This window comes from Phyllostomus hastatus, unplaced genomic scaffold (genome assembly GCF_019186645.2).
Source record: "Phyllostomus hastatus isolate PE091 unplaced genomic scaffold, TTU_PhHast_1.1 phas_contig_148, whole genome shotgun sequence".
NCBI classification, from domain to species: Eukaryota; Metazoa; Chordata; class Mammalia; order Chiroptera; family Phyllostomidae; genus Phyllostomus; species Phyllostomus hastatus.
The window spans coordinates 16,939,773-16,965,384 of NW_025333607.1; the positions used below are offsets into that span (position 1 = coordinate 16,939,773).

The window sequence follows — 25,612 nt, forward strand, 5'->3', positions numbered from 1 at the left end:
TAGCTGAGTGATTCACGAAAAACAAATAGCCACCCATAATATAAATACTTCTACATTTTATCAAAGCAGAAATACACATCTGGGCTTAGAAGGAGCCCACCTAGTTAGTGAAAGGATGACTTCTTCCCAATGGAATGCTGTCACAGAGCACCGGACGGTGACAAGAGCGTAGTCGTGTGACCGGACTCCACCCTGGCACTCACTGACTCCAGATCCTGAAGTGTCAGTTAACAGCCACTGGGTGCATTGCTTCGAATATAACCTTAATGCTTTCTTAGGACAAGCAACATTCTTCCTCTCAAAGAATGTAGAAAGGATATTGCATGCCAAAGCAAGATTTAAAATAAAAAGTAAAATTAGAACATGTACTCTCAGACCAATAATTGAACTCTAATTAAAGTGGAGGTTTTGTGGGAAACTAAGCAGGTGAGGGCTTTAGCTGTGGCACTTGAGTCTGTCAGCTAGTTGGGGACAGTCAGGTGCCCGTTGACCACTTGATGTTCCAGGGAGGAAACACAGTAGAAACAATAAACAAAAACTATACACACACACAGGACTCGTGCAAACCGATTCTTCCAGAGAAGCCGACGATGGGAAGTGTGCTCCTCGAAGCTCACCTGCACTGAGCCAGAGCCTTGACTGTCATAAACAGGATCGACGAGATGAAATGACCACTTCAAGTCTCTGCTCAGCCTGTTCCTTTAAAAACCAGACACTGTGTTTATACGGATGGATGTGAGCTTATGTGTGTCAGTGTGCACAGAGACATTCTTTCAACCTTTCAAACGCCCTACCTTTAGACCAACTTGCCATGAATGTTTAAAGGATTTAATGCGTTTGCTGCCTTTGTCAGCAGAGTGACGGGGGCATCAGATGAGGAAAAGGGCTTTGGCACAGCTTGTAGGCTGCTACTCTCCCCCACTGTGGTGGCTGTGATCGTTATTCAGTGTTTCTGATGATGGCGCCTCTTAGCTAGAGATCCCTGGGTCTTTGTGATTTCATTTTTTTTAATAAGAAAGACAAGAATATTGTTCATGCTTTCACTAAGCACCCACTCAGTACGGAGGATTAAGCCAACACAGAGAGGGAGGGCAGAAGCTAACACAGGAGACAGCTGTAGCTGTCGGGGGTGCCCAGTGTAGAGGCAGCGACTGAAAACGCTGTAAGGCCATGAGCTGTATTGCCGGAAGCTACACATAAGACTCAGCATGCTTTGCGCTGAAGTAATTGATCTGCTATTGTCTTTCCTTCAAGCCTAGAAAATTTCTGAGCCTCCCTTTGGGTTGAGTGGAGCAGGGCCAGCAGCATCTGTTGAGTACCACGGCATACCTAGTGCAGGTAGAGGGAGCAGGGTTTGGAGTCAAACTAGCTTGGTCTCAATCTCAACCCAAAGGCCTGCTGATCATGTGTTTATCTTGGACAAATTTCCTAACCTTCCCAATTCACATTTTTTGCACAATCAAATCATGGTCTCAGGATTTTTTTTGAAGGTTAAAGGTACACTAGAATTGTGAGGATATTTCACCGGACAGGGAAAGTTTAAGGGTTGATAGAAAAACCCTGAAATATTCCCAAACTAAAAACTTATCAATTTTTTTTATTTCTCACATATTGTCATAAAAGTTTAGTAAAGCAATAACATTACAATACTATTAAATCCCAAAGTGACGAGGTAAACAATTGGAGCAGTGTCAGAAACTTTCCATCCGAGGGCAGATGAAAGGAAGACGAAGGGGACATTCCCTCCTCTGGGGCAGGCAAGTGTCACGGAGACGGAGGCGTCCTCCCGATTCCCTTCTGCACTGGACTGGGGGCAGGCGACAAGGCGGTGACTCAGAACTTCCCCAGCACAGCTGCCGAAGAGACGGACTGTGGACTCACCAGCCTTGTGCCTTTGTCACTCATGACCAGCCCTAAAATCTGTTCCTCTGCTACTCATGTGACCCATTCGTTTCCTGCCTCACCATCTTGACTGGAAGTCTTCGATGACCCGTTTTGGGATCACCAGTCCGAAGTTTTAAAAGCCATACAGCACCACAGCTCTTGTGAAACAGAGGCTGAGAATCCGAGGGCAACTGTGTGTGTCCGGGAGAGGCCCCGCCCTCAGCCCGAAGCATGTAGTTCTTGCTGTTTCTCACCTCCTTTCTCCTCTCTCCTCCCTCCTCCTCTTCTGTGTGGGGATGCGTACCTTTTTTCTGATTTATTTATTTATTTTTAGAGAGAGGGGAAGAGGGGGAGAAAGAGAGGGAGAGAAACATCAATGTGTGGTTGCCTCTCACGTGGCTCGCAGCCCAGGCATGTGCCCTGACTGGGAGTTGAACCGTCGACCCTTTGGTTTATAGCCTGCGCTCCGTCCACTGAGCTGCACCAGCCGGAGCGGGGGTGTTTATCTTTGTTTCCTCGTGTTTCCGTGGTGCTCAGCCTACCAAGACTAGGACCTACCAAGACTAGAGCTGATGTGCTCCCGTCAGTCAGTCCCTCTGCGAGCAGAACACTGCCGACCGCACGGGAGGCGTGGAAACGGGGCTGGGAAAACAGTCTTCCAGTTGCAGGCGCTCACATGGGTGACAGAGGAACAGAACACGCCAAGGCATACAGCTTCGACAGCACGCCGGAGGTTTGTGAAAAGGAGGACGAATCGGTAGGGTAAAGCCCATGGGCATGCTTTGAAGGGAAACCCGGAGTGGATTTCGTTAAATCTGAAAACTTAGAAACTTCGGGAGTAGTGGAAATAGTCTTTCTAAAAAGTGGAGCGGGGGGATGTTAAATATCTACCCAGTCCGGGGAGGAGAGAGGAATCTCGGGAGGCCGGAGGTAAAACGGAAGCAAAGTACTAGCCGTCAGGGAGCAGGGGCAGGCTCCTCGAGACCTTTGTCGATGGCTTAGCAGTGTCTACAGAGGAGCGCAGCCAGTGGCCGACGGGCGGGGGGCGAAGAAGGGGTTCCTTCGACCTCGGAGCAGAGCTTCGCCCGGCGGCCTGTTTCGCAGCTGGGATTCAGAGGGAGGGTGCACTCAGGCGCCCAGCTGCAGCCTGGCAGTGCGGGGGGTGGGGGGGTGGGGGGCGGAGCAGAGAAGGATGAGGTAGGGACTGCGCGTGATGCTGGCGACTCGTTTCTTCCACGCACGAGCCTCTTCCTCACGGGGCACGGCCGCGGCCTGGCCAAATAGGGGAGCGAGCCCTCGGTCTCTGAACTCTGGGACCCACTTGAGCGTTTCTTCGGAACAGCTCTGCCTCCCACTCATGACTTGTTCACAGAACCACTGGAGCTTCCACTGCAGCCGAGGTTTTGACTTTTGTATTAAACCCAAACATCCTGTTAAATATTGCAGGGCCCGGTGATTTTTTATTCTATATTTATCTCACTTCTGTGGCAGAGACACACGGAGGGGTTGGCCTTGTGCAGAAAATGGTCTGTAATTTACGAAGAACACAGGCCTGCTTCTGTATTGGCATACTAAGTAACCTTGACCTCATTCCTCAACTTCCGATTTCTTACATATTTACTAAAACTACTAGTGCTCCGGCCGGGTGCCTCAGTTGGTTGGAGTATTGCTCTGTACACCAAAGTGCTGCGGGCCTGGTCCTTGGTCAGGGCACACACCTAGACTGTGGGCTCAGTGCCTGGTTAAGACACTTATCTCTCTCTCTCTCTCTCTCTCTCTCTCTCTCTCTCTCTCTCTCTCTCTCTCAAATCAATAAACATATCCCCAGGCAAGGATTTTTTAAAAACAGACTAGTAGTAACAATAGCTATTCACTATTTTTAAAGTACATGAGCTCTCTGGTAAATACTTTTTTAAAATCGAAATATAATTGACATATAACTTTATATTAGATTCAGGTGCACAGAACACTTTCCACAAGTCACCCATGTAATTCTCACAGCAGTCCTAATGAGGCCTAATGAGAGACTTTTAGTGCCACTTGGACCATGAGGACGCTGACGCCGGGGCGCCTTGGGACACCTGGCCAAGGTCACAGAGCTGGGATCCGAACTCGGGACTAGCCCACGCTATCATGTGCTTCAGTCACCGGGAGGCTTTGACATTGAACTAGAGACCTGTGTTAGTATACTTTGGACATGTTAAAAAACGAAGTAATTTACAGATAGATAGAAGTTGTTATTTTCCATTTCTTTCCCGTGTGACAGAGGGCACCCTAGTTCTGGACCCTCTAGTTCATGGGACAGCGCCCCATTCTGCTGCACGTGCCGGTGCCCGCTGGAGCCGCGGGGCGCTGGCGCCCTTTGCTGTGACACCGTGCGCCTGCAGCCCGCTTCCTGCGCTGCGCTCCCGGAGCCTGGGAGCGGCACCTGCGGGGGAGGAGGAGGCAAGGGTGAGCTGCGGCCCACTCGCCTTGCTCCACGCCTGCAAGACGGGAGCTTGCTCCCGTCTCCGCTGAGCTGTAGTAAAACGGTTTGGACCGAGTAAGTTGGCTTTTGTCTCAGGGGAAGCAGCGATTGTCCCCGTCTCAGCGGCTCAAATGTCAGTACCCTGGAGGACAGAACAATGTTTCATTGTTCTGTGGCTAGCAGGCCGCTCACCGCACAGTGCCAGGTCCCCGGTCGTGCCTGCGACCCAGCTGAATTGGGGAGGAAAGTCCCTGCAGGCCTGTCTGAACTTCAGGCTCAGGAGCGGCGGCCTTGGAGACAGACCAAGGGGAACAAAGAAGTTTCAAAAAGACATGTGTCGGAACAATAACAGAAAAGACATCCCGAGTCCGACTTCTGCATGAAAGGGTTTCAGAGTTGAAAAGGGAGAATTTCAGTAATGCGAGAGCCACGGGAATGTCTTCGGTGTTCCGAAGCCACCTCAGCTGTCCCCAGGCTGAGCTCCCTGGGCTGGGGGATCCTGTGGGTAGCTCAGGTGATGACGGCGAGTGACCTCTGGGGCATGTGGGGTTACAGTGGGCATCGTCTAGGGCAGGGACCTGGCAGTGCGAGAGGGGACCAGAGGCTTCCTTGTGTGTGTGGGGGGGGCCGGGGGGAGGGGCTTGATGCAGAAGGGATGTTTTTCTTTCACACTTCTCTGTGCTGGGCAGCGGCCGCCGCCCCTTCCTGAGCTGCCTGCACCCCGGGCAGGGCCCTCACTGGGGACTGCACTCTGCCGAGGCTCACGAGGTTTTGTGGGTGTATTTCCAACATAAATAAAGGATCGTCGGTGCACCCCCGTCCCCTCCCTCCCTCCGCGCCTGCCGGAAGCCTTAGTCATGGGTTGCTACAGGCATGTGGCCACAGGGGACCATCTGTGTCTGCGGCTAGCAGGAGAGATAACTATTTAAGAGGTTTTACTTTTGCATCTGAGCAGCCAAATTGTGCATGTAACAATGGGGACCAATTATTGCACCAGAGAGCGTCCCAGATGAAACACAGAGCATGTGTGTTTAATATGCAATGAATGACACCGTCTCCTCCTAAACATCGGGGACATCTCCACGCGGGTTGGGGGAAGGGGAATTCCATTGGCGAGTTTTGTTATTTGGGAAAGTGATACGTACACTCATTTAACCCATGGGTTTCAAAACAGTCACCCCCAAATAATGAAACAGATGACAATAAAGTGTCACCGTGAAGGGTCAGGTATACGGGACATGCAACTTTTATGCGTTTGAAGTATCAGGACGTGCCCTTTTCTTTGGAAATTGGGTCTGGTTGGGCTCCGTTCTCTTCTCCTTTCCAAGCACTGACAGTGTTGAACAGCGTCACTCACGTTTTGGGAATCCATCTGAGGGGGCTCTGCTGCCCGAGTCACCCTGACTCGAGCGTGCCTCCTTCTTCGAGACTCCTCGTTTCCCTCAAGGTTCTTGAAGTCCGCGGTTTGAGCCTGCAGTAGCCGTCCCCGGGGAGAGAGCCCCGAGTCCGCAGGACGTTTCACAGAGGAACAAGGGGGCCCGGGCAGTGAGGGGAGTCGCTCCAGGGTCACAAAATGAAAGGGCTGTGTGGTCACTGCAGAACTTACTGAAAATTTAATTTTCAATAACCAAAAGGTAATAAAAAGTAGAAAAGGCAAAAATTCAACATGCCGCTTTATTAAAGAAGGCAAATTTCCTTGTAGAAAAAAAAAGCGTGATTCACACTGCACCCTCTCTATACTATAGCAGCCTAGTTCTCGCTGTTCAAATTTAAAGTGGCCAGCGCAGCATCCTGGTTTGCCCAGGACGGTTCTGTTTGTACTGTAGCGTGCGAAGGAGTCCCACATTCCAGGGACCCCTCGGCTCTGGGCAAACAGGGACAGTTGGTCATACTTTAGGTGCCCCCCAGCCCCAAAGCTATAATTTTCGGTTCAAGTTGTCACATGCCCCTCCCCAGGCCAAGCTTCTTCATGTCCCCTTTGGAGGGAAACTTGGACCTGTGAGGTGGCGGTTTTCTCCCGCTGGGGTTAACTCAGGGAAATCGGCACCAGGTCGGTGCTGCCCCTTCTGTCTCCTTCTCGACTTCTCCTCTGAGCCTCTCCACCGCATTTAGGACAGTCGCGGGACTATGGAGATGGGAGGGGAATCTCTCCGAGCCTGATTTTTCTGGCCCCGCGTGCAAGGCTGGGCATGACTCATAGCGCCCAAACCCTGCAAAGAGAGGCGTGAGGGAGGGTCGGCACACTTTCTCTGCAAAATACAGTAAATGGTTTAGCCTTCGCTGGCCACACGTGGTCTCTGTAACACAGCCTCTCTCCTTTTATAAAGCAGCCCTTTGAAAATGTGAAAACTCTTTTTACCTTGTAGAACATACAGAAATAGGCTGCGGGCCCAGTTTGGCCCCGCTCTCCTGTAGAGCGAGCGCTGCTGTCCCACGGAAAGGTAACTGAGTCACGTTTTTCAGTGATTTTCTAGTAGTCGCGCTGAAAAAGTAAAAAGAAACAGGCACATTTAATTTTACTCATGCATTTTATTCAACGCAGTGTATCCTAAATATTGCTATTTCAACAGGTAACCGATACGAAGGTTGTGAAAGGGTTATTGCATGTTGCACGTTGGGGGTGGAAACCTCTGGAGTCCGGGCTAGTCCCGTTGGAGGTGGGTACCAGCTGGGGGTGGCCGATGGCTGCCTCAGGTGGCGGAGCTCTGGAGCATCTCTGCCGCATCTCCAGCCAAACTGCTCTCATCCATTCATCGTCAATGCGCACGGAAGAAACCAGTGAAGATCGTAGACCTGGCGCGTAGCCTAGAGGTCAGCTAGTCCAACCCTTCTTTTCGTAAATACTGAAGCGCAGGATCAGAAAGGCTGAGCAGTTGGGAAAGATCACACAGCCCAGCTCAGCAGCAGAGCTCAGCTCTCTGGACTGGCCAGTGGCCTCCCCTCCGCACGGCGGTGCCTCCCCGCTCTGTGGAGTCGACAGGAACGGCCCTTGGCCTGGGGGTCATCAGGGAAACCGTTGACTTTTCTGGTCACGGCGACGTGTTGATTCTTCGCAGAGCTCAGTGTTAGGTCCTGCTTGTGATTTGTGGCAAACGTGTGAGGAGTCTGGTTGGGAACAGGGGTGTCGTCTGTGGCCACAGAGAAGAGGGGAGCAGGGAACCCTGTGCTCTGCTCACCTGGATAGGGCACTTGTACATAAGACTGCCTGCGTGGCCATTGGTGTGTGCATTGCTTGTGCCCGTGCACATGCATATGTGTGTTTGCGGTGCACTACTTCTGGGCCATCTTCCTGCACGGTGAACAAGCTAGGCCGCTTCTAGATGAACAGGGGACCCAGGGGCCAGCGCTGCTGTGGTGGCAAGGATCCCAAGGATTGGTGGTTCTCTTTTCTTTGCCTGGGAAATGCCTGTCCCTTGGGCTAAGGCTGAGTAAATATTAGTTGTGTAATCTGAGCAAATGGAAGAAAGAGAAGTTTCATTGCTTTGGAAGTAGCCTAAACCCCTGCCTCGCCTCGGGCATTTTCTTTCTTTACAAGGCAGTGTGCATTTTTCTTTTTTTGGATCCGACTCTCTTTCTCCTCACTTAAGGGACTTGCAGACCAGCTAAAGAATTTTATGAATAGGGAAGCCTTGTAGTGCAGTTAGCTGGGGAAAATGTCCCTTAGAATAGATTGTTTCTGAGTCGAGTGTATAAATATTCTGGCTCAAGACTGTACCCTTTTTTCTTAATGAATTGGTCTGGCAGGAGTTAAAGCCAAGTGCGGTCTAGCAGAGAGCGCTCCAGAGAGAAAACTGAATGGACGCGAAGCCTGGGCATGGTCTTGAACTTGATATATAATGTGCTGCGCAAGATATCAGAAAATTAACTTCATGACAACTGGCAGGGCCTGCGGTCTAAGTGGATCAGTTGGGAAGATGTCCGGTGTCTTCTCTTACCTGCACTGTGCTACGTGGTGAATTTTAAAGGCACCAGCAGCCAGCTAGCTGCCAAGGGGGCTGGCTGCTCCGTTTCCTGGTAGGCCATTCAAGTTGATCGTCTTTTACGGTCAGTTGCCAAGTTAGTGAGTAGAAAAAAGGAATTTTTCATGGGCTACTTTGAAAGAGGGCTGCTAATCCATTTTTCTTATTATTTCATGCCCTCTGCTTTTCCAGTGCCCCACCAGCTGGTTAATCACGCGAAAGCCGAACTCGTCATTAGCAGTACATAGCTGCCCACGGGCGTTTCTGTAGTCAATTAGTTCTTTCTATTTATACAGGTACGTCAGGGCCAGAAGTCTTACAGCGTGCCAAAGGTAGGGGTTAGCATTAATTCCTTCTTTTTTTCTTCTTCTTCTTGGTATTTTAGAGAACTCCTTTTCAACTCTGGGCTCTAGCGATGCGTAATTACTTTTGAATGGAAGAGGAAATGCAGGAGAGAGATTTTTCTGGAGGGCCAAGGGTTCAGGGTTCTAGTATGGAGATGGCTGGTGTGGCTTTTGGTGCAGCTCTTGATCTGCAGAGAGCAGGGCCCTCGGGGCCAGCGCCCGTGTTTGGGCGGGAGAGCTGTTCTGAGGTGGCCCTTCCAGTTCCAGCAGGATGCAGGCCAGAGGGTGGACAGTCACCCACAAGCTGAACGTACCCCTTGGGGTGACATACTCACGTATGGATACTCGGCTGTGCGGCCTGCATGCAGACCCATGAACTACACGTATGTGGTGCTTTCTTTGACATTTCATGCAAGTTTCTAGAAACTGGAAAATATATTTTTTGCCAGCTTAATTTTGTCAGAAAAGCTGTGTATTTAAGGGGAATTAGGGAGGGCTGCGTCCTGAAAGTTGATTCCCTAAGACAGACTGTTTAACGCAGACATTTCTCTCACCTTTCTCCTGGGAGGGATTACTTTTAATAGAGGCTCTACAGTTCTCCAAGTTGAGCTGAACAGGAGACGCTCAGGCCTCCCCCGAGCTGGGCATCGCATCTCGGTCAGTCCGTCCTCAGAAGGCGGGGGCGGGGCATGCGTCTCCCATCCCCACTCCTGCACACGTACGAGCCAAGTTTCCGTCTCCTAGTCTACCTGCTGTAGAGCCAGCCTCCTAGTGGAGGGCCACGTCTCCTCTAGTCACTTCCTCCGTGAGCTCTTAAGTCCCTCCAGACCTCGGGGTGGCGTGGCAGTGGGGGGAGAGGCTGAACTAAGAAGCTTTTGCACGAGGTCTGCCTCCTTGTATGGATGCTAGGGAGAGAAAGGACATACACCGACGGAGGTGACAGGGGTGTGGAGACCGTGTAGAAATTCTAGGAATGGGACCCAGAGGGAAATGCAACGTCATACCTGCTCATCCTTTGAAACGTGATTCTTGTTATAACCTCTAGAAAATGAGGATAAACATCAATGGATTGTCGCCTGCTCTTCTTCCCAAATCTTAAGTATAGAAAACCTCGATGTAGGCATGGAGACTAAAGAAAGGCTAAATTGACACAATGATTATGTGTGAGTGACACTTTTTTTTAAACAATTTTATTTATTTTTAGGGGGGAGGGGGGAGGGAGAAAGAGAGGGAGAGAGACACATCGATGTGCAAGAGAAACATTCCTCAGTTGCCTCCCACACGCCCCCGACCAGGGACCTGGTCCGCCACCCGGGCTTGTGCCCCGACGGGGAGTCCGAGGCGCCTTCCAGCAGCGTGGCCGTGAAACTCGTTCTTCTCCATGGAGCTTCCACCCCAGCTCCACGGCGTGGTTTGCACCTCTCTGCTTGCAGTTCCAGTTCCCGTTTTGGTACTAAAATCTATTGTGTGTCTCCATTCCTAGACAACAGAATTGCGTTGCCAACGGGCAGGAGCAAATAAATGTAGAGCGCTATGGGGGAAATGTTGCAGGCCTCGAGAGTTAGCTTGATTTCTGATGACACCCAGTCTCTTTGGAAGGGGCCTGGGAGGCGGGAGAATGCGTGTCACAAGGAGCTAGAGTCTAAGGAGAAAGGAGGTCATCTCCTCTAAGATGGTGCCTGTCGTCGGGCAAAGATCGGTCAGCCTTTCCTCTACATATTGTGTGGGTTCAGGCTTTATTCACTCTTTTGGGGGGGCTGGAGATAGTAATACAATAGTCCTCTGTGATTTTTCCAGAATTATTAGAGTCAGTAGGAAGCTGATTTTGGGGACAGTATGGTTTGGGAACAGGATACCCATGTGACCTTTATGGTGGGTTATTTTATTAAAAAAATTTACATGGAAACTTTGGAAGTCTTGCTTTATAAGATACAGCTTTTCCAATAATCTTGGGGGGACTTGGTTTACAGAACAATTTAGAACAGTAAGGGGTGCTTCCTGGCCAGAGAAACTCTAGCTGTGGGGGAAGACCATTCATAGCCCAGCCTGGGCTCTTTGGGGGGGGTCTCAGCCAGGGTTGGCAGGAAGGGCTTCCCCTTTGACAGAGAACAGTTTCCCAGCAGCGGCGCTCGGTGTGGAATGTTTTTGGCGAAGCAAGTCATCCGTAAGGCACCGGGGGCGGTTCGTGTGTGGCAGGACCTTGCAGCTGGCGAAGTTAATGCAGTTAATATTCAACGGAACTTTTGGGGGGTTACTAATCCCTTAGGCAGGTTTGCTAGAAAAGGCTACACATTAATAGCACTTGGGATCAGCCTCCCCCAAGCGGAGAGCCACACGTGTTATCACATGTAAAACATCACGCCGTCTCGGTCGACCTCGGGGCGGGGGTGCCGCCTAATCTCCTCCTCATTGGCGGCCCGGCCTTCCCTGGACCTACCACTCTTCGGGGAGAAGTGAGTAGTCTTAAGTGATTGTGTACTTTACAGGCTCTCTAATGAACACTGAATGAATGGCATCTTTTAAACTCATGCCTTTTGCAAGTTCTTCCACCGAGGGGGACCGGTTGGGTTCTTGTTCTCTGCTGAATGTAATTGCAGGGAAGCATTTCTGCATCTCTGTCTCTGCCTGAAAGGGAAAGGTGCTCCATCGCTTCGTGGGGCCCCCGGGCCGGGTCCCAGAGCGGGTCTGGTCAGCAGGTGCAGTGGTGGCTGTCTCACGGCTCTGCTCACGCCTCTCGCTCAGGTGGGACTTGGATCACGAGTGGCTGGGAGTCCCGCAGGGCCCCGCGGGCCAGATGAGAGAGGTCGGGAAACCAAAGGCAAGTGGTTAAGTGACCGTGTGCGCTCCCCTCCGTGGGGAACGGGAGGCAAAGGTTGTTCTTAGCTGGAGCTCTGACTTTTGTGGTGTTACAGGAATTTCCCTTTCTCAGCTGTTTCTTCTCTCATAGAAACAGCTGTCAGAAAACAGCTATTTAGTTGTTTTCTCCCCTTTGCCCCATCAAGTGGCCTGCTCCTGGGTTTCTGTGTAGTGTGAACACGGGCTGCATTTGAACCTGCCTGCACAAGAGTGTGGGCAAGGAGAGCTCAAGCTAGTCGGTGGTAGGGAAACATTAGCATTTGCAAATGACTAAAACGGAGTTTTCAATGATCTCTGCACACTCTTTGCTTTCTCTCAGCCCCTGACCACAAGCAGTTGAGTTCATTTTCTTGTGCATATACTTCTTCCACATATAATATTGATTTACCCCAGGAGTTTGAACCAAAAGCCCCAGGCGGATGCGTTTTAGGATGTTTATAAAGATTTATTTTGGGCCACAATGAATAAAAGTTGACATTTCCCTACTGACCTTTTATTTTAACGGTAGAAACCGGCAAAGTCATTCTGCAGGAACACGTGCTAGACAATTCTTGTCTTGGTTTCACAAAACAAAAGCACCCCTCGGATGCCTTTCCCCTGGTTCCTAGATTTCCAAAAACTCCCTTGAACTTCATGACAGTGCAGACCCCAGGCCCGACCTGGCGGTCCTGGTCCTCAAGGCCTCTCCCGTGTGGGTCCCCAGCAGGGTCAGGAGGAAGGCGGGGCACGCTGGAAGTCCTGGCTGCACCTCCAGCTGACCTACCTCACGTCCGGGCTGCTGCTTCCGGGAGAAAGGGCCTTGGGCGTGTTTCTCTAACTGTTGCCCCCTGCGAGGTGGGAAGGGCGCCATTAAATGCCTCATGGGGCAGTGGGCGGGGGTGAGACAGTGGTCGCACAGCGCTGAGCGCACCGCTGGCCCGTGGTAAACACCCGACAGCTTTCAGCGGTCCTGGCAGTCTGCGCCATGGCTGCCAGCAAGGCCTGCCTGCTTTGAAGTACAGCTCTGCGGTTGATCCTCTGAGTGCTCTTGAGCAAGTTACCTGATCTCTGCATGCCTCAGTTTGCTCATCCGTAGTAAAATGGAAATATAATAGCACCTACCCCGCAGGGCTCTCGGGAAGAGTCTGCCAGGTGGTAGATGTCCCAGCACTCAGAGTAGTTCCTACTCTGTGCAGGATTCCTTCCTCCGTGCAGGATTCCTACACGATCCTGCTGTGGAAGTCTGTGGAGTTACTGTTGTTACTCCTGCTGGACTATTCTTTTAGGAGTAGTGATAATGGTAGCAGTCATGGTGGTGGGAGTGGGAGTGGTGGGAGTGGTAGTAATGTTGCTGCTAGGAAGGAAGACCTACAGCACAGTTAGGGAGAAGTAAAAGATGATAAAGATCGAAGTGGATGAGTAGAAATGGGAAGGAAGACAAAGAAAGACAGGGCAGAGGGAAGAAGACAGAGATTAAGAATCAAGTGTAAATAGCACTCGCTGGCGCATGAATGACGCTCGTGTCTCATCCACGTGGCTGGGTGTGGAGTGGGCCGTCGTAAAGGCCCCTCCTGGGCTCGAACCCACGATGGCATCCTGAAGCCCCCATGATGCCGACAAGCCACGTGTCCTAGCCTTGAGTATGTAGAGTTCTCAAATGTCCTTGAAAATCACATACAGTTAGGCCCTGTTGTTAACTGCAAAACCATTCTGTTTTCCGAAAGCAACTTTCAGGTGTGTGATGTCTTTTGTATCTTCTGGCGGCCATCTCTGTTTGAAAGATGGCTCACCCCCTTCCCCTTCACCCCACCTGGGGGTTTTTCACACACTGATCTGGAACTTACTGGTCCTAACGGACAGTGGGGGAGCTAATGTTCTGACACAGATGGTTTTCACCATTTATGGGTTCTCAATTTCTGGGAGGGTGAGTACCCCAGTTCCTCACCTGCAACTTTGAGTTTAGGGTCAGAGGCCGGGGAGGTGAGTGGGTGGAGGAGTAAACTATGTTACAGCGGAACTAGGCCGAGGAAGTCCCCACTCCTGTGATGATCCCCAAGGGGAATTCCAGAGTTGTTTGGATATGGGTGGGTGGAAGATGACCTTTACATTGTAACGGCTAGTACATAAATCTAACCCTGAAGGATTCTGCCTTCCTTTCAAGTAGGTCCAAGAACTGGCAAAAACTGACCCTCACGGTCACCGGCGATTTTAGTACATCTTTGTCCCCAAACGAGGAACCGGGTTCAGGACAAATCAACCGGCCCCAGCCGAGGTGGGGGTCAGCCTAGGCTCTGGGAAGCTCTTCCCGGACGCCGAGAGGACGGGTGTCGGCAGGGACTCCCAGAGCCTCCCCATGCACCCAGCTGCCCTCACACCCGGCAGGTGGGCCTTACTGGCCTGTGAGGAATTAATGTACAATCACGGCTGGTTCCTCTTCCTAAAATGTATTGAATGGCGAATTACAGGAAAACTAGGGCATCCTTTAGAGACAAGCAGTGTATATTTTGCTGGAATGATGCATTAAATTGAAATACTGCATTGGCTTCTTTTCTCCATTGGGAATGGATCTCAACCAAAGTAGAGGGAAGTAACGACTCATTAAAAAACAGCCGACTTGGCAAGTGTCTGTGCCTTGGTCCTAGGTTGGCTTCCTGCAGTGTGTCCACCCTGACACACAAACGGAATGCTTTATTGAAAGATGCGACACGCTGGACACACTCCTCCCACTGGGCCACTGCCCTGGCTGCCTCCTTTCCTCCCTTCTTCCGACGCCTGCTGTGGAGTGACTGACGGGCGGGGCCTGCTCCAGGTCCTGCGGGTGCCGCTCTGCACAGGGTCCACGCGGCGTCCCGAAGCCCCTTTTCTGGGTCACGGGCTCCCACGGACACTGGACACACCTGTCAGGGTGCCAGGCAAACACGGGGTCGATGCCCCCATTAAGCCAGTGTCGCTGCAGCCTCCCAGCAGCAAGGGCCATTGGGAAGAACTCATTTGCCACAAAGCACCATCAGCGTTGAAGGAAAATGACCATCAGTAAATTTGGGAAGTCTTAGCTTTTAATGTCCTCGCCTGGGCGTGTGCGTGCGAGCAGCCTGCGATCTGCATATGGAATCCTCTCCGAACAGTTCCAGGAAGTGATTTGCTAACGATCAAGCTCTCCGAACGGCCCTAAATCTGTAATTGACGCGGGTCTGGATAAAGCCGCTCTTCCTCCCCCTATTTCAGGGCCTTTCTTTCCTGGCAGGGTCTGAGCCAGAATGAAAACTAGCCATCAGAACAAAATGTAGGACAGCTGGGATGCTTTGCAGCAGCAGCTTTTGGCTCCACAGTTCAAATGATCATAATGGCAGCTCCATTTAGCCTTTGGCTGAACGGCTTTGGCAGGGCACAATGAAAAATAATTATTTCATGGCCTGCTTATTTTTCCCTTAACCAATAAACTCTCAGACCTCTTCCGGCTTATGTAAATATTCTGCTGGGGGTGAGGGCAAGGATGAGAATGTGCCCATTACCCCCTAATATCCCTATTTAGGAAATGGGTGTATTTCACTCCCATGGGGTAGAAAGCAAAATTTAACTTCTGAGACATCTCCTGAGAGTGGGGAAATGAAAAAAAAAAAAGAGGGGAAGAAATGTAATGGCTGCAATGTCCCAGGTGCAGAGCAAAAAAAAGGTGGAGCCCCAGGCCCTTCCTTAGAGGTCAAGGCGGTGGGGGTGGATTACCCCCATCAGATGCGTCTGATGCGGAAGGGACAATAGTACCCAAAGGACGCTCAGTGCAGGGTGGTAGCCCCAGAAACAAGTCTGATCCTTTGTGGCTGTAGCTTTTCAGGCTATATATAGCGTGGCTCTCAAAACTCTGCGCTAAGTGCCAGCCTGGTTTCCTCTCATTGCGTTCCGTGTGCTGCACCGCACCTCCATTCTGTGCGTCCTTGTCCTCGCCCTGGGTTATCGGAATGGCGTCGTGGAGAGGTGGGCCGGGTAAATGACGCATGGCAGCAGGCCTAACAGCCGCCCCAGACCCGAAGCCCTTCAAGGTTTTTGCTCAAATCCCATCCATCCCCTGCATTTTATATCTGCCTTTCCGGGTCAGCTGCCGCCTCGCCCCGGGCGTCTGTGCGCTCGATGACCAGTTCCTAGTCAATGAGCGTCCGTGGCTCTGCAGCTCAGTGGGTCCACGCAGAGTGTTAATGAGATCAGCCCTGGGTCCGATCCCTACAGGAGCCAGCAAACTCCATTCTGTCCCAGTAACCCCCGCCAGCTGCCGTGGGTGGAATGGGGTGAGTGTGAGTGGCTCAGCACAGACCATCCCCAGTGCCGGGCAAGCAGCTAGCCCAGGATGGTGGGTTCGTTCTGAGGAGCTATAGACGGGGCATGAGAAACAGGGAAGCACGTGTGAGCTTCGCGTCCCTTTCTGTGTGCGTGTGTGCGCGCGCGTGTGCGTGTGTGTGTGTGTGAGAAATGGAGGGGATGGGGGTGTGGGTAGGTGTGGGTGTTTCTCCTGGTGTGGAGGTACAGGCCTTTCTCACTTCGGAAACTCCGCACCAGATCAGACCCGCACTCTGATCCGCATGATCTGGGCTTCATGAGTGGCATTTCTTCTCAAAGTATCTTTAAAAAAAATCGGTAGTCGTGTCATGCATCAGGAGGAATTTCTAAATGCAAATGAGATTCTCCCAGTAATTTATTTACATTTGTTTTCAGCACAACAAATGAGACATCACGTAGCTTCATAATTTCCCATGACCGAGCCACCAGCATGCAATGTGTAATTTACCATGATTTAAGATGCTTATCTCTAGATTTTTCCACAGTACCTTCTAAGGCTTACACCAGGGAACGGGGGCCTCTGTGCCACTGCCCATCTCACGCTCCTTGCCCTTGTCTCCCACCCACCACAAGTGTCCCGGGTCCCAGTAAATCTGTAACCTGGCTTGCGCCTTTGAAGGACCTTGTGTGGTGAGTAGAAGAATTTGGTCCTTTTTCCGTTTCGAGTATGGCTGTTATCACTGTCAAAACTCCTCTGCAAAGAAGGGGAAGCAATATTTCCCTTTGGACATTAGACTGCGTGAACTTGCATAAGTGACTGTTCAAGGCTTGCTTTCCTCATGGTAAAATGTTGTAGGAGCCCATCCTGACTGTTTGGCAAGAGCATTGTAGGTCAAGGTGGAAGGTAGAGTGTGTTTGAGAATAAGAAAATCCTCTGTTAGAAACTTTATCCAGAAGTTTTGAAAATTTGTTGTATTTTCCTGTGGTTTTGCATTTTTATGTTTAGAAAGTGGCACTATATTACCAGCTTTCCTTAATGGTTAGCACCCAGGTCTAAAGTAAAGAGGAAAAGATCTAAAATTCAGTATGGGCCACTTTGCCCCTGGGATTTTATTGTTGTGCTTCTTTGTGGACTTGAGAAAACCAGTCTGAGGGTTGGCCAGGACCTTTGAGATTTAGGGCAGAGAAGGAAGGGGCTGCCACGGAACGATGCCGTGGCCTTGAAGGAGCCTGTGGCCCCAGGGTCATGAAGAGGGACACTGGGGGTTCCAGAGTTCACGCCATTGTGTCCGGGCACCAGATCATGAACAAGTCCCGGTATGGCGGTTCCCTTGTCCCAGCACCTGCCGAAGTCAGTAAACTAGAAATACGTTCTAATTAGAGCTAAGAGGTAGAAAAATAATCTTCAAAAGTACATTTTCTGAGGAACAGTTTCTGGTTTTACTCAGGAAACAGCCACTGGGCGAGGCTTTGAAGGGTGAGTAAGATGCAGGCACTCCCACCGGAGCTTGCTCTGGTCCTCTTCCTATGAAAGAAAACCTCATTCTAGAAAGAAAAACAATTAAGATACATCAAAGAGAAGGACAAGTGTGGCAGGCTCAATGTTTCTTAATACTGAAAAAAAAAACAACCTTCTTTAATTGTGTGTCCCCGATTCACTTGGAATGTACTCGTTGGTGGTTTCACTGAGTGCTATCGAACACCTCCGCTGGGTGTTCTGGTCCCGGCTGGCTACCCTTTCCGTTTTCGTGAGCACGCTAAACATTGTTTTGCTCTCACTATTTTTATCCCTGCCTCAGATATGCTTGTAAGGTATTTGTTAGGGTTGTTCAGGCATCGGCATGTGAGCAAACACCATCAACACATTAAAAAAAAACCTGTTTCAGGAGTGGAGGAAATTTCTATGGCTCTAAGTCCTCCCTCTGAAATTTTCTTTGCTGAAAATTCTAAAGCCAGAGCTCTCCGGCCAAACTCCAGTCCCTCCGTAGTGCTGGAGGTACCTGTGTAAATGCTGGGTCTCTCTAGTGTGGTTAATAAAGCGAGGTAAAAAGCACAGAGTTGTCTCCAACCTAAGTCCTAACGTGTCTAGGGGTTCTTTCATGGGAACCACAGAGAACACATGTAACACTTCACCTTATAAACAAAAGACCTCTGAACATTTCTCCTGCTTTCAAGTTAGTGGCTGGTGGCTTTCCATTTACCTTCCGTGTCTGCTGCTTTGCTGGAAAGTTCTGTGCAGCACCACTATTCCTGACACTTCCAGCACACCCTTGGGAGAGAGGCCGCGCTCCTTGCTGTCCTCAGGGGGCTGGCTTCAAAAGCCAGGGCAGGCGAGGGGACTCATAATTCCAGTGCGTCAGTGTGCGATACCGCCACGCGTGTGTGACAACAGCAGGCTGACGACGCCGTGAGCGTTCACGGGAGAGGTGAGAAGGTCAGGCTGCTGAGCGGGAAGGTGAGGCTGGAGACGCCGGGACCCCGTCACGCAAGGCTCCGTGCTCTACGTTAAAACGTTTGCTCTGTGTTGTGTAGGATCGGGGAGGCGCATGGAAAGATCTCAGCGGGATGATGACTCGTCTCAAATTTTTCACATTTGAAAGATCACTCGCTACTGAGCAGAGGATGGACTGAGTGGGCACAGGGAGACCAGGGGAGGAGGACGTCAGGACAGAACAATCCTTGTCATCAAAGTTTTGAATGTCGATCTTCCTATAATTCTAGAGAACCTGGCCTCAGAGTGTGGAGACTTGAGCGAGTTTCCAAAAAGAAGAGCAGTGGGGGGTGATCAAAAAATTCGGGTGTCAGACCAGGAAGGAAAGTGAAATGAGAAGAATTTAGTCAAAATGCAGACAGGCTGGAAGGAAATTTAATCATCTTATTTCCATAATAGAGTTCGGCTCACATATGTCAGTTTATTAGTTCAAATCCAAAATCTGTTCTGTACAATTCAGAAAATATAAAAGGAGTTTGGGTTTCTATTTTCCACGTATTTTATAAATTTGGTCCCAAACTTGTTTAGCAGCAAATCTTGACTTCAACTGACTTCAGGCTCATTATATTCTTTTGTTCATTCCTCAGAGTGTCAAGGAATATTTATATAGCACGAGAGAACGTTTAGGCCATTTAATAGTTTTAATTGACTTTTTCAGAAAACCTCTGTGGGATAGACGCTCTTGTTACCTCAGTCCAGGTGGGTGGGAACCGCCGAGGCACGGTTAGGTGGTGTGCCTACTGAGACGGCAGACTTGGGAAGGGGCCAGGCTGCGAATGCACTCGTTTCCCTGCCGTCTACAGCTTTCGAGGACACAGGCGGGAACGTCCCGGCAGTGAACACAGCGCAGAGCGGAGTAGGTGCCCCGCTTCTATTTGAGTTCCGTGGACCGACCCTCTTTTCCTCCAGGGGCCTTGTCAGTCAAGAATCCAGATGAAGTGTGCGGTGTCTGGTGTTGCTCCGATGTGCTTCTGTCTGACAGCGCAGGAATGACAACACTTTTATTTATCCTCAGCGACAACCAGGCCGAGAGAGTTGTCTTTATTACATGGTGCGCTTCCCCGTGTGAGCACTGGTGACTTCCACCACGAAGCAGGGCCTCCCCCTCCCCGGGCGGAAGCGGTAGCGAGAGACCCCGTGATGGCGCAGGTAGCAGCCCCCTCCGCGGGATGGACCATGGCACTGCTGGTCGCTGGGATCACCCATGTCCGCGGTTCTGAAATAAGATGCGTCTGACCTGCGTGTCACTGCAGGGCCTCTGCCCCAGCCGCGCAGCGCTGTGGGCAACACCCTCACGTTACCAAGGGAACACCCCACATCACTTACTGATTCGCAGCCTGTCAACAGGTAACAAATATGCTCCCTTGGAAACATGGTACATGCACTTTCCCATCTCCAGAATGTTCTCTTCGAAAGCCCGGGATGGGGAGCACGCCGGGTTCACGGAGCCCGAGTGTGGAGCTGGCAGGCTGTCCACGCGCGTGACCGTTCTAGGCGGGAATCCCTTTGGAAAGACTGTTCAGTGCTTCCCGTTATTTCACTTTCCTCACCTGCACAGTTTCATCGGGGGCCAGGGTCGTGGAAGCACAAGTAGCCAATGAGAGGAAACAGTGCTGGAAAGCATTTGTTTTAAAGCAGAAAGTCGTGGCTACAGATGCAGAACGGAGGGAGCAGAATGGGAACAATTGCAGGTTTTGATAGGTACGTTAGAAAAGACTCTCGGAACCATTTCCTATTAATTCTGGGGCACTTAGACTATTTTTAAAATATCCCACAAGCCTTTGCCTGACAAAGGAAGAGTACAAAATAAAGCCTTAGTCTCTGCAGTGACAGCTATTTCCATAGCAACCTGCCTGTCAATCAACACCCACTTCATCAAGCTTCAGAAAACACCCCCAGAAATAAATGTCAAAAGTCTTGTGCAGGTTCCAAATTTAAATCAAACTTTCAAATAAATTAAAATAAGAACCCAAACACCCACAGCAGTCACAAAACTAAATTTTATTTTGGGAGGAGAGAAGAGGGGGTGAAGAAACAAAGGCCGAAGGAATTCTCAAAGGAGATGCAGGAGGGAAAAGAAGGGAGGCTGGGCGCCCTTCTGCCCTTTCCTAGTGCTCCTCGGTCAAGTGTCGTTCACTTAGAGGGACCTCAGCCATAACTCATCCATATATTCCCCCTCTCACTTTGCTGATGGGCTTTCATTTTCATGGTCTCCACATTATGTCCCCCTCCATCCCGGAGCTCATGGGTCAGCACTTCTTTTCATGGGATGAGGTGAGACCAGGAGCCACTAGCCAGCCACGTGGGGGGCCGTGGAGGTCACTCTTTTACTGGGTGATACTAGACTAACCCTGCCTGGCCCTTCCACCAATCAGAGTGAGCTCACGTGCCGCCTCGGGTCCTTAGTGCTGCTACAGCGTGCCCCGAGACTTTGGCTCTAAGTCGTCCCCCTCCTCCATCTGATTCCCCTGCTCTCTCTGGGGGTCCGAAGTTGCCTAGCAGAGGGGCCCTTTAAGGAACTCTGGTTTCTCGGAGACTACAGAATGTTTGGCCTTCAGAAGTTGGACTCTGTTGAGATACATCGTGAAGATGTCTCTGGACACAGAAGCAAATTAAAAAGAGTTATACGACTTTATATTATTTGCCAAGTTGATCATAACTGTCATTTAACATCAGCCCAGTTCTTCAACCCTTGTATTTCTGCTGCTAATGAAATGTGTTCTTCGAGTTCTCCTTTGATATCCTGAAGTCATACGTGCTTAGAGAACTTAACTGGTGTGCGTTCACCTTAGCTGCGCATCTTTTTCTTAGTATATAATAATAGTACTGGCATGGACTGAAGTAGGCCCCCTCAGGAAATATATAAACATAAATATAAGTCTATATATCTATCTATATCTATATCTATATATATGGTTTCTGACCGCTGGCACCTCAGAATGTGATCTTATTTGAAGACAGGATCTTACAAATGTCGTTAAGGTAGAATGAGGTCGTTAGTGTGGGCCCTGACCCAGTGCGGCCGGTGCCCTTGTAAAAGGGGAGCGTGGACACAGAGGCAGGCACGCACAGGGGAAGGACGACGCAAGGGGCCTCCGGCAGGAGGCAGCCCCCTGCAAGCCAAGGCCGGAAGCCTGGCACAGACCCGCCCCTCTCAGCCTCCCGGAGGACCCAGCCCCGTCGACTCCTCGATTTCGGACTTCTAGCCTCTAGAACCCAGACAATAGCTGTCTGTCTTGGGAGCTGCCCAGTGTGCTCTGTATTATGGCCACCCAGCAGACGGATAGAAGTCCCGAGGGTCTAGTGCCCTGGTGCACAAAGAATTCAGAGAAGAGGGAGTGAGGAGCCTTGTCTCTTGGTCACCGTCCATCAGAGAGCTCCCTGGCGGGGGGCCGTCACCGAGGGCCACGGTCGGGGGTGGGGGAGGGAGCTTCAGGCACTGTGGAAGGAAGGAGAGGCATTTAGCCTACACGTAACCTATAAGCTTGTCTTTTCTACGTTGCCAAAGTCGGTGTCAGCTTCTTGCACTCAGTAACTCAAAACGAGGGTTCCCCAGCGCTGTCAGGTTACGGCCTGTTTCAAACGCTGTCAAGGCGGATGCGCGCCGGTAACTGCTCCCAAGACAGTAAATCGGGTCTGCGAGCCTCTTCCCTTAAATCTTATGCGCGGGAGGCTGGGGGCCTCTGTCGTTCCACTGGGCCATCGCTTTTGTTGTTTACATCAGAGGATATTGATTGTGAGCCTCTGGTGCACACACGCACACTTGCAGGTTTTATTGAAAAGTCTCAAATTCGAAGGGAAAACGAAGTCTTCAGTGCTGGAGAAGCAGATGAGCTTCTCAGAAGAGGGGCCCCAAACCTCTGATGGTGATGGGCGAGAATTTCGGGGTCCTGGTCTGCGCAGATCGATGGAGAAGCTAATGAAATGCAAGCCCCAGCTCCTTTCACTGGCCTGGGCCCCGCCCAGAGCTGTGCTTACAATAATTTTACATTTATATTTCTGTATTGTTATTAAAGACAGCCCCTCTCCAGTTGCTTACACCTCACACACGCAAACCCTGGATACGTCCTCGGTCCCCATGCTGATGGGGCTTCTAGGAATCAGTAACCTCTGCAGAGGGCGGAAGAAGACAGGACAAGAGGAAGTTGAAATAAGGCTGCATATGAAAATCAGGGCCAAACGTAGCGAGAGTCTAAAAGGGGACAAGTGCTCAGAACTGAGTGATTAAGGTTCAGCTGGATGAGAGGGTGGAGAGTGTGGGGACCGAGGTGGGGTGAGGGGACAGGACGAACAAGGCGATGGCTGTCTGGGTCAGGGGCACCGGGACCCCTGAGGGTGTCCCTGGAGAATTCAGATCGAGAACTAGACATAGGGTACACTCACCTGAGTCTCCTCTGCTTTAAGGCACGTGTATGTGCAGGAAGTCTCTTCTGTCTTCTCCGGAACAACCGCCGATCCCAAACCCGGGAGAGGAGAAGGTAAACTCCATCTCACCTGAAATGAGGGGTGAAGTTATTAGACCCCCCGGGAGAGGACCTAGCAAAGTGCTTTGCGTGGAGACACCCACCCGTTGCCTCGTGTCTGGAGGAAGCAGCGTCGCACGTGAGAATTCAGCCACTTGCCTCCATGCCCTGAGGAAGCAGTGAAAAGAATCAGCTGGTGTCACAATTTTTAAAATATAGTTCTTATTTTCTTACCTTTTGAAATCACAGCTTACGTTCAGTAACATCCCACGTCAGTTTCAGATGTCCCGCAAAGTGACCTGAGAACCACGCGCTCTACAGAGGGGCCCCCACCGCTGCCCCAAGCACCCACCTGGCCCCGTGCCCAGTTGTCTCGGCACCATCGACTACACACCCCACTCCCAGGTGGGCCCTGAGCAGGCCAGCCTTGCTCGTAGGGCCCACCTGTAAACCTGTTTACTGGATCCCAGAGACCTGGGACTTCAGTTGGGACTTCCTTTTATGTTCCACAGAAAACCTAAAATCAAGAGAAACAGGTTTGGAAGGCCAGCATTTGACATCACTTTCACTTTTTTCCCTTAAATAGGCCATGTGTCATTTTCTCGGCAGACTACGTAAGCTGCTGGGAAATGGCGCCGTTTATAATAAATAATACCGCTTTGCACGTATGTAGGTATTTGCATAGTAAGCAGATCCTGTGGACCTGGTGTTGTCTGGGGCGGGGGGATCTTGGAATCATCGACAGATCTAATTATTTATTGTGGCTGTTGGTATTTGTAGGCCGTGGCCCGTGACTATTTTCACCGTTGGTGCTAAAACCTCACGATCAGAAATCAAAGGCATTTTCAGCTTTAATCTGCCTCCAAGGGTGGGTGAGGAGGTAACGGGGCTGATATTACAGAGAATAGAATCAAATTTCTCTCTGTTCCCTCTCTTCTCCCTCGGCCTCCGCGTCTCTACTCCCCACCTAGCTTAATCTGATGTCCCATAATTTTGCATTCAAGGTCATTGTTTCCCTGGTCTCAGGCTCTTTTCCTCAGTCTCTCTTAGCCTCTTAAGGCAGCCCTTCAGTGGCTTCTGTTCCCAGGGCCGGATGCGGTGTGAGGGTGCATCTCCACCGTTCACTCCGCGCCTCTGAGTGCGAAGACAACCTTCGACAGCGCTCGGTTCTTTGTGAGGCTCTCGGTCAGCACCGCGCCTGCCGGGCGGCAGAGGTGGGGGCCAGTGCACTTGAACAGATTTCCTATCGAAGGATAAATGCACCCCCAAATCACCATGGTAATCAGAGCCGGCCGCCTCATTTCGGGTGATTTGACACATCAGCCGGGGTTCAGGGATGCGTCGACACGACGCTGTCCCCACACGGAGCTGTTTTGGCTGCAGGGGCGGCTCCTCGGCTCTCCCTCCCGCTCTCGCGCTCTCTTCCCCGTGTTTCCCTCTTGCTTCCCAGCTGCATTTGCGAGTGCTTTTGTCCTTCGCTAAAATACGTTGCTCAAAAAATGCGATTAACAGTCGTTTTCAGATACAGATACTGGTTCTCCTTTGCCAAAGTGGCACAGCATGCAAGAACAGGCACATATCAAAATAATGCAAAAGGGCGCGTTTATTCATCGGAAACTGTGTTAATGACTGCATCTGCCCTGCTCGTTCCGGGCTGCCGGGGATCATCGCTGTTCTTCGGATTTGCTCACGTTTGCCCCTACAGTGAAATCTCTCCGTTGGTGCCCCATAAATAACAACATCCCCACGGTTGGTCTGATGTGTATGCTCTGAGTGTAAGTGGGAGCAGTTTAAAATCTGAAGCCCGCACTCAGCGGGATAGGCTCACGAGACACACGCATGGATCTGGCACCCGGAGATTCCGTCAGCGACTTTCGGATGGGAAGTGTTTGTTCGTGCCAGACACCACGGGCCGCAGACGCAGAACCAACGTGCTGGCAGAGCATTGTGGAGAAATGGCAAGTTCACATGTGTTTTACAGCCTGCCACTTTTTTTTTAATTTTTAATTTTTTTTTCCAAGTCAAACACAAGAGTGGGCTTAGTTGAGTTACTCCGGGCTGTGTGTTTAGGAGACGTGAAAGCCCCAAAGCCTGGGACTCGATCACCGGAGGGGCTGCGTCCAGGGAGGCCGGTTCCTGGCGAGTGCGCAGCACCGGCCAGCCTGCGGAATGAATGTGAACGAGCAGTCTTCAAGATCCCACCTTTCAGGCACAGGGCGACCAGGACACAGGATCTGGGTGCTGTGAGAGAGGACAAGGCTTAGTCTTAAGCATGCAGAATTTATGTCGGAGTGACTTGGGCAGGAAGCACTTTAGTAACAAGGAAGCAGGGTGAGGTTTCCGAGGTGGAACTGAGTAGGAGATCCATCGAGGCGTAAAGTGTGTCTCTGACCGTGAAGACTGTGGATGTTTTAACTGCTTCCGGAGAAGAGTTTGGACACACACAAGATAATCCCCCCAAATATATTCACATCAGGTGACAAAAACCTGGTCATTAAAGTCTCTGGTCAAAGTTTTAGAAGGGCGTTCTTGACCTTCCGAGTCCTGAAACACATTCCCCGTGTCTGGTGAGAAGGTGTTCATTCAGCCGGCAGTTATTGGGGGACACTGGTCTCTTCACTAGGTCTCTTTACCGCAGACGGAAGTGGGATTTGTTTCAACTCAGCCACAGTCTGAAACCTGGGAGGTGTGGACTTGTGATAAATCAAGGGTTGTCTCCCTTGAGATACCTGAGTTACCTTGAGTTACCTGAGACCTGTAACATCTCTGGAGGTGGAAGCTGGGGTGCTGTTTCACATGGCAACTTGCCACAGAGATCAGTGCTGCCTTCAGGGTTCAATTCTGTGCAAGTACTTGTCCTCCCTCCTCCCCACCCCAAGAGCTCTGACGGCCCCTGGCAG

The 25,612-nt window shown here is 50.9% G+C and overlaps 1 protein-coding gene across 9 annotated transcripts in view; it reads left to right on the forward strand.

Annotated features, from left to right (window-relative positions):
• The window catches only part of ESRRG (estrogen related receptor gamma), a 508,248-nt gene that overhangs the window by 78,336 nt on the left and 404,300 nt on the right, over positions 1-25,612 (forward strand). The window contains exon 1 of one of the 9 annotated variants that reach the window (XM_045861567.1): positions 11,005-11,107. The exons of 7 other annotated variants lie outside the window; for them this stretch is intronic. The gene's annotated coding sequence lies outside the window, so the exon portion shown is untranslated. Of the gene's footprint in view, positions 1-11,004; positions 11,108-25,612 lie in introns of those variants that run through there. One more of the 9 variants, XM_045861608.1, reaches the window with a different exon arrangement.